The following is a 10,364-nucleotide window of genomic DNA, read 5'->3' as shown; positions in this document are numbered from 1 at the left end:
ACCGAAGAACGATTGACGATATGTCCTCACAACTATAATTTCACCAGGCTGTGACTGAGCGATCTCTCCACAATATCCTTTCTTCCAAAAGCTCTAATCCCCAAGTTTCACTGGAGAACTGTTGTGAGGTTTGAAAGATAAAAGGTGTGGTACTGGCGGAAACAATCCATGGGACGTGTCCTGAGTCGATCTTGACATACTCAGTTGATAGAGCACTTGCCAGCGAAAGGCAAAGGTACCATATACGAGTTCCTGTCCAGCACACAGTTTTAATCTGCCAGGACGTTTTATGAACCATGATGTTTATTTCAACAGGCTTGGTGATCAAGTGTCACCCTTTGTCCTGAATTTTCATGACGAGTACACGGTGCCCGCTCCTGTCTTTCAAGATGTTTCACAATAGCGGAAATGAAGAGGTGCTCATTGCTCTTAGGGTACGCGTTTTAAAGCCCACGTTTACTGAGAACCTTTTTGCTTCAAGTTTTTTATTCTTTCAACTTCATGATTTTACGCCATTAATTATGATACACCCTGGATGAGTCAGACTCCACTTTTAATGAACATGTGCTGAAGGAAAGATACAAAGTCTATACCGTAGTACTACATATATATACGAAAGAGAAAAAACATAGACAACAGAATCACTGGCGGTAAATAAGCATTTAGCTCAAAAGTTCCACATGGTTCTAAATGACCAGTACTCCGAGACCTCAATCCTAATTATCAAATTCATATCCACACACTTGTACCTCAATATAATTGTCACACACTTGTACCACAATATAATTGTCTTATTACTTGCTTCATGTTTCCTCAAAATCCTTAGTATTACATTTTTATGACTTGTTTACTTTTATATTGTGTATTTTCGACTGTTCTGTATTTCTGTGTTGTGTCTCCAGTGTTTAATAGTATGTTCTATGTTTAATAACATCCATAGTGTACATTGTAGTTTAACACTACAGTCTAACGTGTTCGGTTGGCTTCCTATACGTTAGTGTCTCTTCTCTCTTCTTTCCTAACGATAGACCGATAAGCCGTTCACCGAAAAACCTCATAAGAATCCCTACAGTAGTTCGTGAGATTAGCTTCACATACAAGCAGAACAATGCGCCGGGGGACTTTATAATATGTACAATATATATATGTTTCACTTGCGCTTCAGTCGAAGACTTGATAGCAACTCCAAGTCTTCGGATAAAGCACTAGTGAAACGACTGAATTCACGACATTCGGGGATTTATGGCAGTATAAGACATTTCGGGTATTTGGAGAGATAGTATGGAGCCTGAAGATGGCATAGTGAAATGATGAAACTGGTAGCCTTCAAAATAAAATAAAATTAATTCTTAAGTTACACGGCTGCTGGAGAATTTCATTGATATTAACAATTACTTAACCAGCCGAAGTCCCGTGTCCATGGTGGACCAACCATGACCAACTTGTCCTGTTGACAACTTTGGTCCGTGGCTTCGTGGGGTCTGCGCCACACTCTCACCCTACCTTCGGCAGTTGGCAACTGAAATCGGGACTCATCTGACAAGGCCACGGCTTCCCAGTGGTCTAAGGTCCAATCGGTATGATCACGAACCAAGGAGGGGCACTGCAGCCGATATCGTGCTGTTAGCAAATGCACTCTCGTCAGTAGTCTGCGGTCATAGCCCATTAACGCGAAATTGCACCACACTGTCCTAAGCGATACGTTTTTCGAAAGACCACTTTCATTTCTGCTGTTGTTTCGTACAGCGTTGCTTGTCTGTAAGCACTGACAACTCTACGCAAACGCCGCAGCTCTCGGTCGTTAAGTGAAGGCGCCGGACACTGCGATATCGGTTGTGAGAAATAAAGCCTGACATTTGGTATTCTCCACATATTCTTGACCCTGCGGATCTCCGAATACTGAATTTTTCTAATGATTTTCGGAATGGAATGTTCCATGTGTCTAGCTCTAACTACTATTCCGAATTCAAAGGTTGTTAATTCTCGTCGTGCGGAAAGCTTTCACGTGAATTGCATGAGTTCCTCCAATGTACTGCCCTGTTATACACAGTTTAAGCAACACGCTGTCCCATGCTTTTTGTCGCCTCTGTCTATTTTTCAGCATGCTGTTTAATTTGACGACAAAATTTAATTTGTTCCCAAATACGTGGTTCTCCGATGAAGTGTTTCTTTAGCGCCCGTTTGTTAACTACGTTGCATAGGAAATAGCACACATCTGGTGTCATCTGGACCTCGTCGACGACGAAAGCGGTTGTTCCTTTTGACTTCGTAGGAGGAAGGGAGAACAGCGCAGTGTAGTTACCACATAAAAAGGCAATTGCTAAGAACCGTGTCAATAAATCAAAGGCACGCTGATTAGGTTTGTGTGTAGTGGCGTCGTGGGTAGCTGTTTGGCAGTCGGACCACGTCGGGCCTGTCGGACGAGGCGGATGCGAGTGCCGCGTGACATTTTTATGGCCTTATGACAAGCTCCCCGAGATAGCCGGTTGAGGTTTTAAAAGGGTCGCGTCGGGCGGCCCGCCGTCCCAGGAGTAGCGCATTGATCAGAGCGAATGCTATTTCTGAAGAGGCCGCTGCTGCCTGAAGTGGCACCGCCAGATTGCTCCCTGTCTGCCCGCTTTGGACGCGCACAGGGCCCCCATTACACGCCACGCTCAAAGCCCCACGTCGCAATCTACAGGCCGCTCCCGCTCCTTTCTAGACGACCTAATTTACCACTTCAAAAATATAGCTTACTGACCGCGCACACATCACAGCGCCACATCGGCCTACAGTTAATTATGTAGCAAATACTTATTCCAAGTAAGATTGTCACGGTATACCTGGAAGCAAATAAAAACTGTAGCTCAGATGACCACATTACGGTAAGTTTAGATGTCACATTACTATAGTACGAAATCCTATATAAGTGAAAAATTCCCATTTTCCAGGAAAATAATTGTCGGCAAGCCACTCCTTTTCCAACATATCCAATGGATTTAATACGCACAGCTTCTAATGGATAACACGGTTTTTGGGCCCTAGGCTAAGTACTTAATTTGGGAGACTTATAGAACAGCTTAAAGTGACAGGAAGATGCCTGACAAAAACAATCTTTCACCTAAGCAGTCTCATTTATTCATTACTATGCAGATGATCCCCACTCATGAAAAGGTGATACTCAAACAGTGACTTTTACTATTTTTATGAACATTCTGAATAGTGATTATATGGATATTTACTTATTTGTTGTTGTTGTTGTTGTTGTTGTTGTTGTTGTGGTCTTCAGTCCAGAGACTGGTTTGATGGAGCTCTCCGTAATACTCCGCCTGTGCAAGCTCCTTCATCTCCCAGTAGCTACTGCAACCTACATCCTTCTGAATCTGCTTAGTGTTTTCATCTCTTGGTCTCCGTCTACGATTTTTACCATCCACACTGACCTCCAATACTAAATTGGTGATACCGTGATGCCTGAGAACATGTCCTACCAACCGGTTCCTTCTTCTAGTCAAGTTGGGCCACAAATTTTTCTTCTCCCCAATTCTGTTCAGTACCTCCTCGTTAGTTATGAGATCTAACCATTTAGTCTGTAGCACCACATTTCGAAAGCTTCTATTTTTTTCTTGTCTGAACTATTTATCGTCCATGTTTCACTTCCATACATCGTTACACTCCATAAAAATACTTTCAGCAACGACTTCCTGACACCTAAATCTATACTCGATGTTAACAAATTTCTCTTCTTCAGAAACGCTTTCTTTTCCATTGCTAGTCTACATTTTATATCCTCTCTACTTCGACCATCGTCAGTTATTTTGCTCCCCAAACAGCAAAATTCAATTACTACTTTAAGTGTCTCATTTCCTAACCTGATTCCCTCAGCAAAGAGAATCTCGATAAAACGGTGTGTCATGATCAGACGCCAATCATATAGCAAAACTCTCCCCAACTGCTATAAAACGTCCACTCCAGCTCTGTACTCGTGATTATACCAATCGCAAGCTTTCGCACCTATGACGCTAGCCTTGGGTCAGAGGGCTTCTTACATTAGGAACAACAGCTCACGAGGCTAGCATGTTATTTTCTGCAACCTGGTTTTTTCTAAAGCAGCACCGATGGCTATCTACAATGGGAGTTCCACAAAATATGAGGAAGCAACCACCGCCTACTGCTCGTGGCTTCTCTCCGCCACCGGGCGGACACTAGGCTGGGAGGGGTTATAAGGCTGGACAACTGTTTGCTAGCCCTGGGACACCGCGGCAGCCCCACTTCTGTGGAGTCCACAGGAGCCTCCATTGTCCGCTCCCTGCAGAGTGCCTTTTTCCCCAGCATTCTTTGTTCGTCTCTTCTCATGGTCCCGAAAAGCATTTTGAAACCAGTGGGTCCATCACCATGTTAAAGAAAGGAAATAAAACTACAGAGAGCACCGTACTACTCGTCACTGCTGTCCAAAGTTTTCAATACAAGCATTCCCCACCGTCATCATCCTCTAATAACATAAACAATCTCAAAGTGAATCAGTGGAAGCACGGAAAGTAAGTAGACAGGCAACATTAAGTAAAAGATCTTTGTGTGTAAATTATTAATCACCGGATGAGCCAGCAACGTTTGCTGGACGAGTATGTGCAGCGTTAGTAGCATGATAGAGTAAAAATTTATAGCAAATTATGTCATGTTACAGAAGATTGTGTAGTATGCTTTCACATATCCATTATAGTGCAGTTCATCCCCTCACTGTCTTTCTCTCATCGCAACTTCCTTCTCCTCTGCTTCCATCTTTAACTTTTCCCACATGAATTATGGTACATTTGAACTAATTCACAAATTACCATAAAAATTTATAGAGTGTTTAAAAATCTAATAACTATAGTCACAGACTCTCTCTCTCTCTCTCTCTCTCTCTCTCTCTCTCTCTCTCTCTCTATCACAACGATCAACTCACTGCTACCCTTTACAGCTCCCATGATCCCTTTGGCAGCCCTGCAGCAAGGTCATTTGCAGTGGAAGGAACCAAGGTTGTATGGAGTAAAATGCCTAACTGCTTAGATTCTATTCATTTAGTGCCTACACTAGACCAAATGGCCTCATTAAGAGAATATGAGACTGAGAAGTGACAAATATCTAATATTTCTCTAACTATGTGAGATAACATAAATCTACTAGCATGAAAGACTGCATGCCTCATATATGAAGTTAAACCATATTACTATTTTATTGGACACAGATGATACCTAACACGAATATGTGAAACATGCCTGGTTGAAAACAAGTTAAACATTCAGTCTCAATAGACGGATAGTAATTATTCTTGTCTACATGATACACATAACTGATGTAGAAAGTGAGGAAGAATGGCTGCAAATATTAACTACAGCACTAGACTACTTTGTTTAGAACTCATTTCTGTAGATTTTTGATTAATCTTCCTTTCCTATTCGGAGATAAAGTCTTGTTCTACATCCTTTATTCGTGGTTCCTTCAGTCGTCTCCACTGCCTTTCATCTTCACTGGTAAACTGAAGTAGGAAGTTCGAATACTACGCACACTGTGAGTCCATTTTAATCGTCGTTACGAACATTGAAAAGGTAGGAAAAATGCTAAAAGAATTCTAGCCCATTTTATTGGAAGTTTATATCAATATTTTATTTATCTTGCCTGTCGAAAGCAATGCAGCAACTAATAATGGAATCTGTGTTCACAACAATGGGAGTTCGTAACTGAATCTAAAGTTGTCAGGGAAAAGCGTAATTAGACAAAAATATTATAAAGCTATAAATTAAGTAATTATCTTTTTAAGGTGTTAAGATTTACACAATGCACGTGTAATGTCGGTGCAGGATGCATAATCTGTATTTATTACATCATTGTTCATAAAACCCAGAGTTTACAGGAAGAAATGTCGATGCAGTTAATTAAAGATCGAATACGTTCGTCATATTTTGGGGAAGGTAAATGGTACGGAGAAGGAAGTCGAGATGCGAAGCAAATATCACACACCGCAACGGACATACGTAGAGTGAAATTTCCTTATCCGGACAGTGTAACAAGCTCAAGTTGTTCAATAACTGCCACACAATCACGTTTGTCTTTCCGTCTCTCCTTGAGAAGACTGAAACTAGTGTCGGCAACCATGATTCTAATTTTTGGACTTCTTTCATTGCACATATTGCTTAACAGCTCTATCGCTCCCGTTATACTCGCAAATGTTCTATTTGCGTTCTACACTTGCAAGATAATTTCCTTCCAGGCCCCTCCCTGACAATGTTTACATTTGGTGCACTGTTCCGAAGCATTATTTTTATTAATGAATCACAAAATCTTTTAAAATTTTGTTGAGATCTGATTTTGGTTTGATTTTTGTTGTATGTTATATTTCTTCACTTATCAATTCGTTGTATTGTTCAGCTACTTGAAATGTGTATTGCCCGTTATTCTGAAGTAATTCGTCACGGTATAGTTTTACTGCAGGTTACTAATGATGGTAACCATCAGTAAACTCCAATAAAATTCCTATTTCCGTCCAGTAGTGTCTTAAATTAGCAACAACGCAAAAGATTACTGACACACTTCACATCTCGCTCAGTGGTGTGGCCTTACTAATTCGTAAACTGTTTCGTATATGAAGCTATCTGTAGCTTTTCTTTGTGGTTGTCCTGTATACTACCTAACAGTGATTCCTCTGTTAACGCTTTATGGATGACTTAGAAGACTGATGTTACAGGAAGTTCCATTTTTGTGTACTCGTCGAAGCACGGCAGAACACATATTTTAGAAGAAACATCAGTAGAGAAGGCATGTCAAATACAACATATATTAGACTTTGTCGCTGGCCTTTTCAGCTTTACACAAATGGCATAAGAATATAACATAAACCTAATCACAGAGCTACGCTGCATATAGGGACAAGAATGTAGGACTGAGAGTATTAAATACTGAGTACGACTCTTGACTCAGTCTTTGCCGGCCGCGGTGGTCTCGCGGTTCTAGGCGCGCAGTCCGGAACCATGCGACTGCTACGGTCGCAGGTTCGAATCCTGCCTCGGGCATGGATGTGTGTGATGTCCTTAGGTTAGTTAGGTTTAAGTAGTTCTAAGTTCTAGGGGACTAATGACCACAGCAGTTGAGTCCCATAGTGCTCAGAGCCATTTTTTGATACTCAGTCTTTGGAGGTACACGCGATGGACAACAGCTCATTTACGATGTAGCAATTATTCAGACAGAGGTACCAAACTTTTTGCGGTACATGCCCTTTAGCTTGTTAAAGTTATCAACGATGTGACTGAATTTTCTCATTTCGAGAGAACTTAAGGGCGATTTGTTTCATTGTTAAAATGCATTGAAATAGACCAGATCGCATAAAATATTTATTATTTACGACCTTTTGTTTCAACAGACTATGCTATAATCTTCAGGTTTTAAAATCTTTTGTCGTAAAACATGATCATTTTACTCTGACGTCATGCACAAGATGTCAAGTGGATCAAAATAGAAATTTATAAAAGATTTTTCATCGCTTTATGTTTTAGAGATGACAAACCTTTTATAATGTGCTATTTTTATCCACTTGATATCTCTTGGGTGAAATCACAGTAAAATAAACATGTTTTACAACAAAAGATTTTAAGATCTGAAGATAACATCATCGTTGTTGTTGTTGTTGTGGTCTTCAGTCCTGAGACTGGTTTGATGCAGCTCTCAATGCTAATCAATCCTGTGCAAGATTCTTCATCTCCCAGTACTTACTGCAACCTACATCCTTCTGAATCTGCTTAGTGTATTCATCTCTTGGTCTGCCTCTACGATTTTTACCCTCCAAGTTGCATTCCAATGCTAAATTTGTGATCTCTTATGCCTCAGAACATGTCCTATCAGCGGGTCCCTTCTTCTTGTGAAGTTGTGCCACAAATTCCTCTTCTCCCCAATTAGTCTGTTGAAACCGGAAGCCTTAAATTAAAAAAAAAATATTTTATGCGATCTTAGTTGTTGAATAACTTTTAATACATATCAACGATTTTTTCACTCTGACGAATACTCACAAGGATCTCAAGTAACGAGGACCAAGGTGTTATTATAACCATTTTAGTTCTCAACAGTGAGAAATTATCGTTTCTTTTTCAGATCGAGCTATGCTGTTCTTTGACTACAGAATAGTAGCTCTCTCTCAGACGCATTCAGTTGTATAATCATATCGTAAGTGTAACAGGAAACTAGGAAGTAAAAATGCATTTAAAATTTTAATGCTGTTCTACCTAGAACCGGTCCGCAGCTCGTGGTCTTGCGGTAGCGTTCTTGCTTCTCCCGCACGGGTCTCGGGTTCGATTCTCGGCGGGGTCAGAGATTTTCCCTGCCTCGAGATGACTGGGTATTGTGTCGTCTTCATCATCATTCATGCCCATTACGGTCGGAGGAAGACAATAGCAAACGACCTCCGCTAGGACCTTGCCGGGTCTCCCGCATCGTCCCCCCCTCGGAATATGGGACCTCCGCATCGTCATCACCTACAGTCGGTTTGTATGGCGCCGCACTCGAACGTTCATACGTGCAGACAGAAAGCGGCAATTAGTTTTTTCTTCACATGTTAAGTAATTCAGAGGCATCGGATGGAGCTAATAATTGAAGCGCTTCTTATTGACACTAACAATTTTTTTTTATCACGGTTTCTTTCAAATTCAGCTTGTTTCACGTTAGTACTACAGGAAAACAAAATCCTGAAAAACTCTTGAAACTAATAAGTTACTAAAGCTGGCATTAATACTTTCATTCAGAGACTTGTACTTTGTGCAACCACATCCTGTCAGGCTGTAAATGATGGATGGGTTGTCAGACTACTACCTATCCACGTTCGTGCGCCAGTGTAGGGTTTAATCACTTGTAAAAAAAAAAAAAAAAAAAAAAAAAAAAAAAAAAAAAAAAAAAAAAAAAACGATAAATATGCTCAAACTAAACACATAAGATAATCTGAGGGTAACGTAAATTGGCAGACGACAGTTTATTTGTAGAACGTGGGGACATCGCTGTTTACCTACGATGGTGACTGCTTAAAAAACGCTCGTACGGTTGATCTTGCTATATTGCTCAACTGGGTGAGCCCCGTGAATTACGACCTAAAACTGCAAATCGAGCTGTTCCTCGTGGTTTGTTCTGTTATTTACATTCAGGGATTAGTATCCAAAGATTCGAGTTTAATTTTAAGTTGATCTAAGCTTATAGCGGAGTTTTGAAATTTGTAAGAATTGATGTCATGAACTGACTATTAAGGTAAATACATTACTTGTTCTCTTTTAAAATCTTTCATTTGCTAACTATAGCTATCAGTAGTTAGTGCCTTCCGTAGTTTGGATCTTTTATTTAGCTGGCAGTAGTGGTGCTCGCTGTATTGCAGTAGTTCGAGTAACCAAGTTTTTTGTGAGGTAAGTGATTTGTGAAACGTATAGGTTAATGTTAGACAGGGCCATTCTTTTGTAGGGATTTTTTAAAGTCAGATTGCGTTGCGCTAAAAATTGTTGTGTGTCAGTTTAAGCACAGTCGTGTATAATTCTTCTAAGGGGACGTTTGAAGCTTTCTTTTGCGATCATTGTGACTGTTTCCCGTGCCAAAAATTTGTGTACTGATGCGTTGCTTGGTTGGCAGCGAAGGATGGGGAAGGAAGTCGGCCGTGGCCTTTCAAGGGAACCATTTCGGCATCTTCCTGAAGCGATTTAGTCAAATCACGGAAAATCTAAATCAAGATAGGCGGACGTGGGTTTGAACTGTCGTCTTCCCGAATGCGAGTTCAATGTTGTACTGATGTGTAGAATCTGCCCAATTTCGTCTCGTTCCACACTCTATGTTGAATTACTGAGTTCTGCTTCAGCTGTTTGTACGAAGTTGTTTCCACTGACAGACGTTCGTTTATTTGACTACATTTTTCATTAGAGTATAACCCATCAACTAGATACGGTATTATACCATTTTTATATGGCATTTCTTACATTTTCTACTTGCGCTAATGCCTATGAAAAGTGATCTGTGGAGTATGTGTTTTATTTCAATCTTGGCTTTCCCACACCAGTCGTCTCTGTCTTGGTATGTGTGACTTAGGGAAAGTCGGTGGAACGATCTTTCACATCGAATTCGTAGGTGTGTGTTTCCATTGGTTGCTGGAAGGTTTTTTTCGAAAACTTTCGAGAAAGTCTGTCCATTAATATGGGCGAGCAAGGAATCCGTATTGCGTGCTTTTGATGCGAGCCGATTGGACGTGTTGCACCCGGAAGCTAAAGCTTTGACTGGCCAGAAGGTGCGCCAAAAAGTGCATCATCTTGCGGGCACACTGAAGCGAACGTGGGAGTTGAAGACTGGAGGTGCTACAGGCTGGACACGTTAGAGATGGCGTTGGCGGGGGGGGG

The sequence above is a fragment of the Schistocerca gregaria genome, chromosome 1 (assembly GCF_023897955.1).
Source record: "Schistocerca gregaria isolate iqSchGreg1 chromosome 1, iqSchGreg1.2, whole genome shotgun sequence".
In the NCBI taxonomy this organism is placed as follows: Eukaryota; Metazoa; Arthropoda; class Insecta; order Orthoptera; family Acrididae; genus Schistocerca; species Schistocerca gregaria.
The sequence above is the reverse complement of the archived record's forward strand: the minus strand, read 5'-3'. Positions refer to the sequence as shown.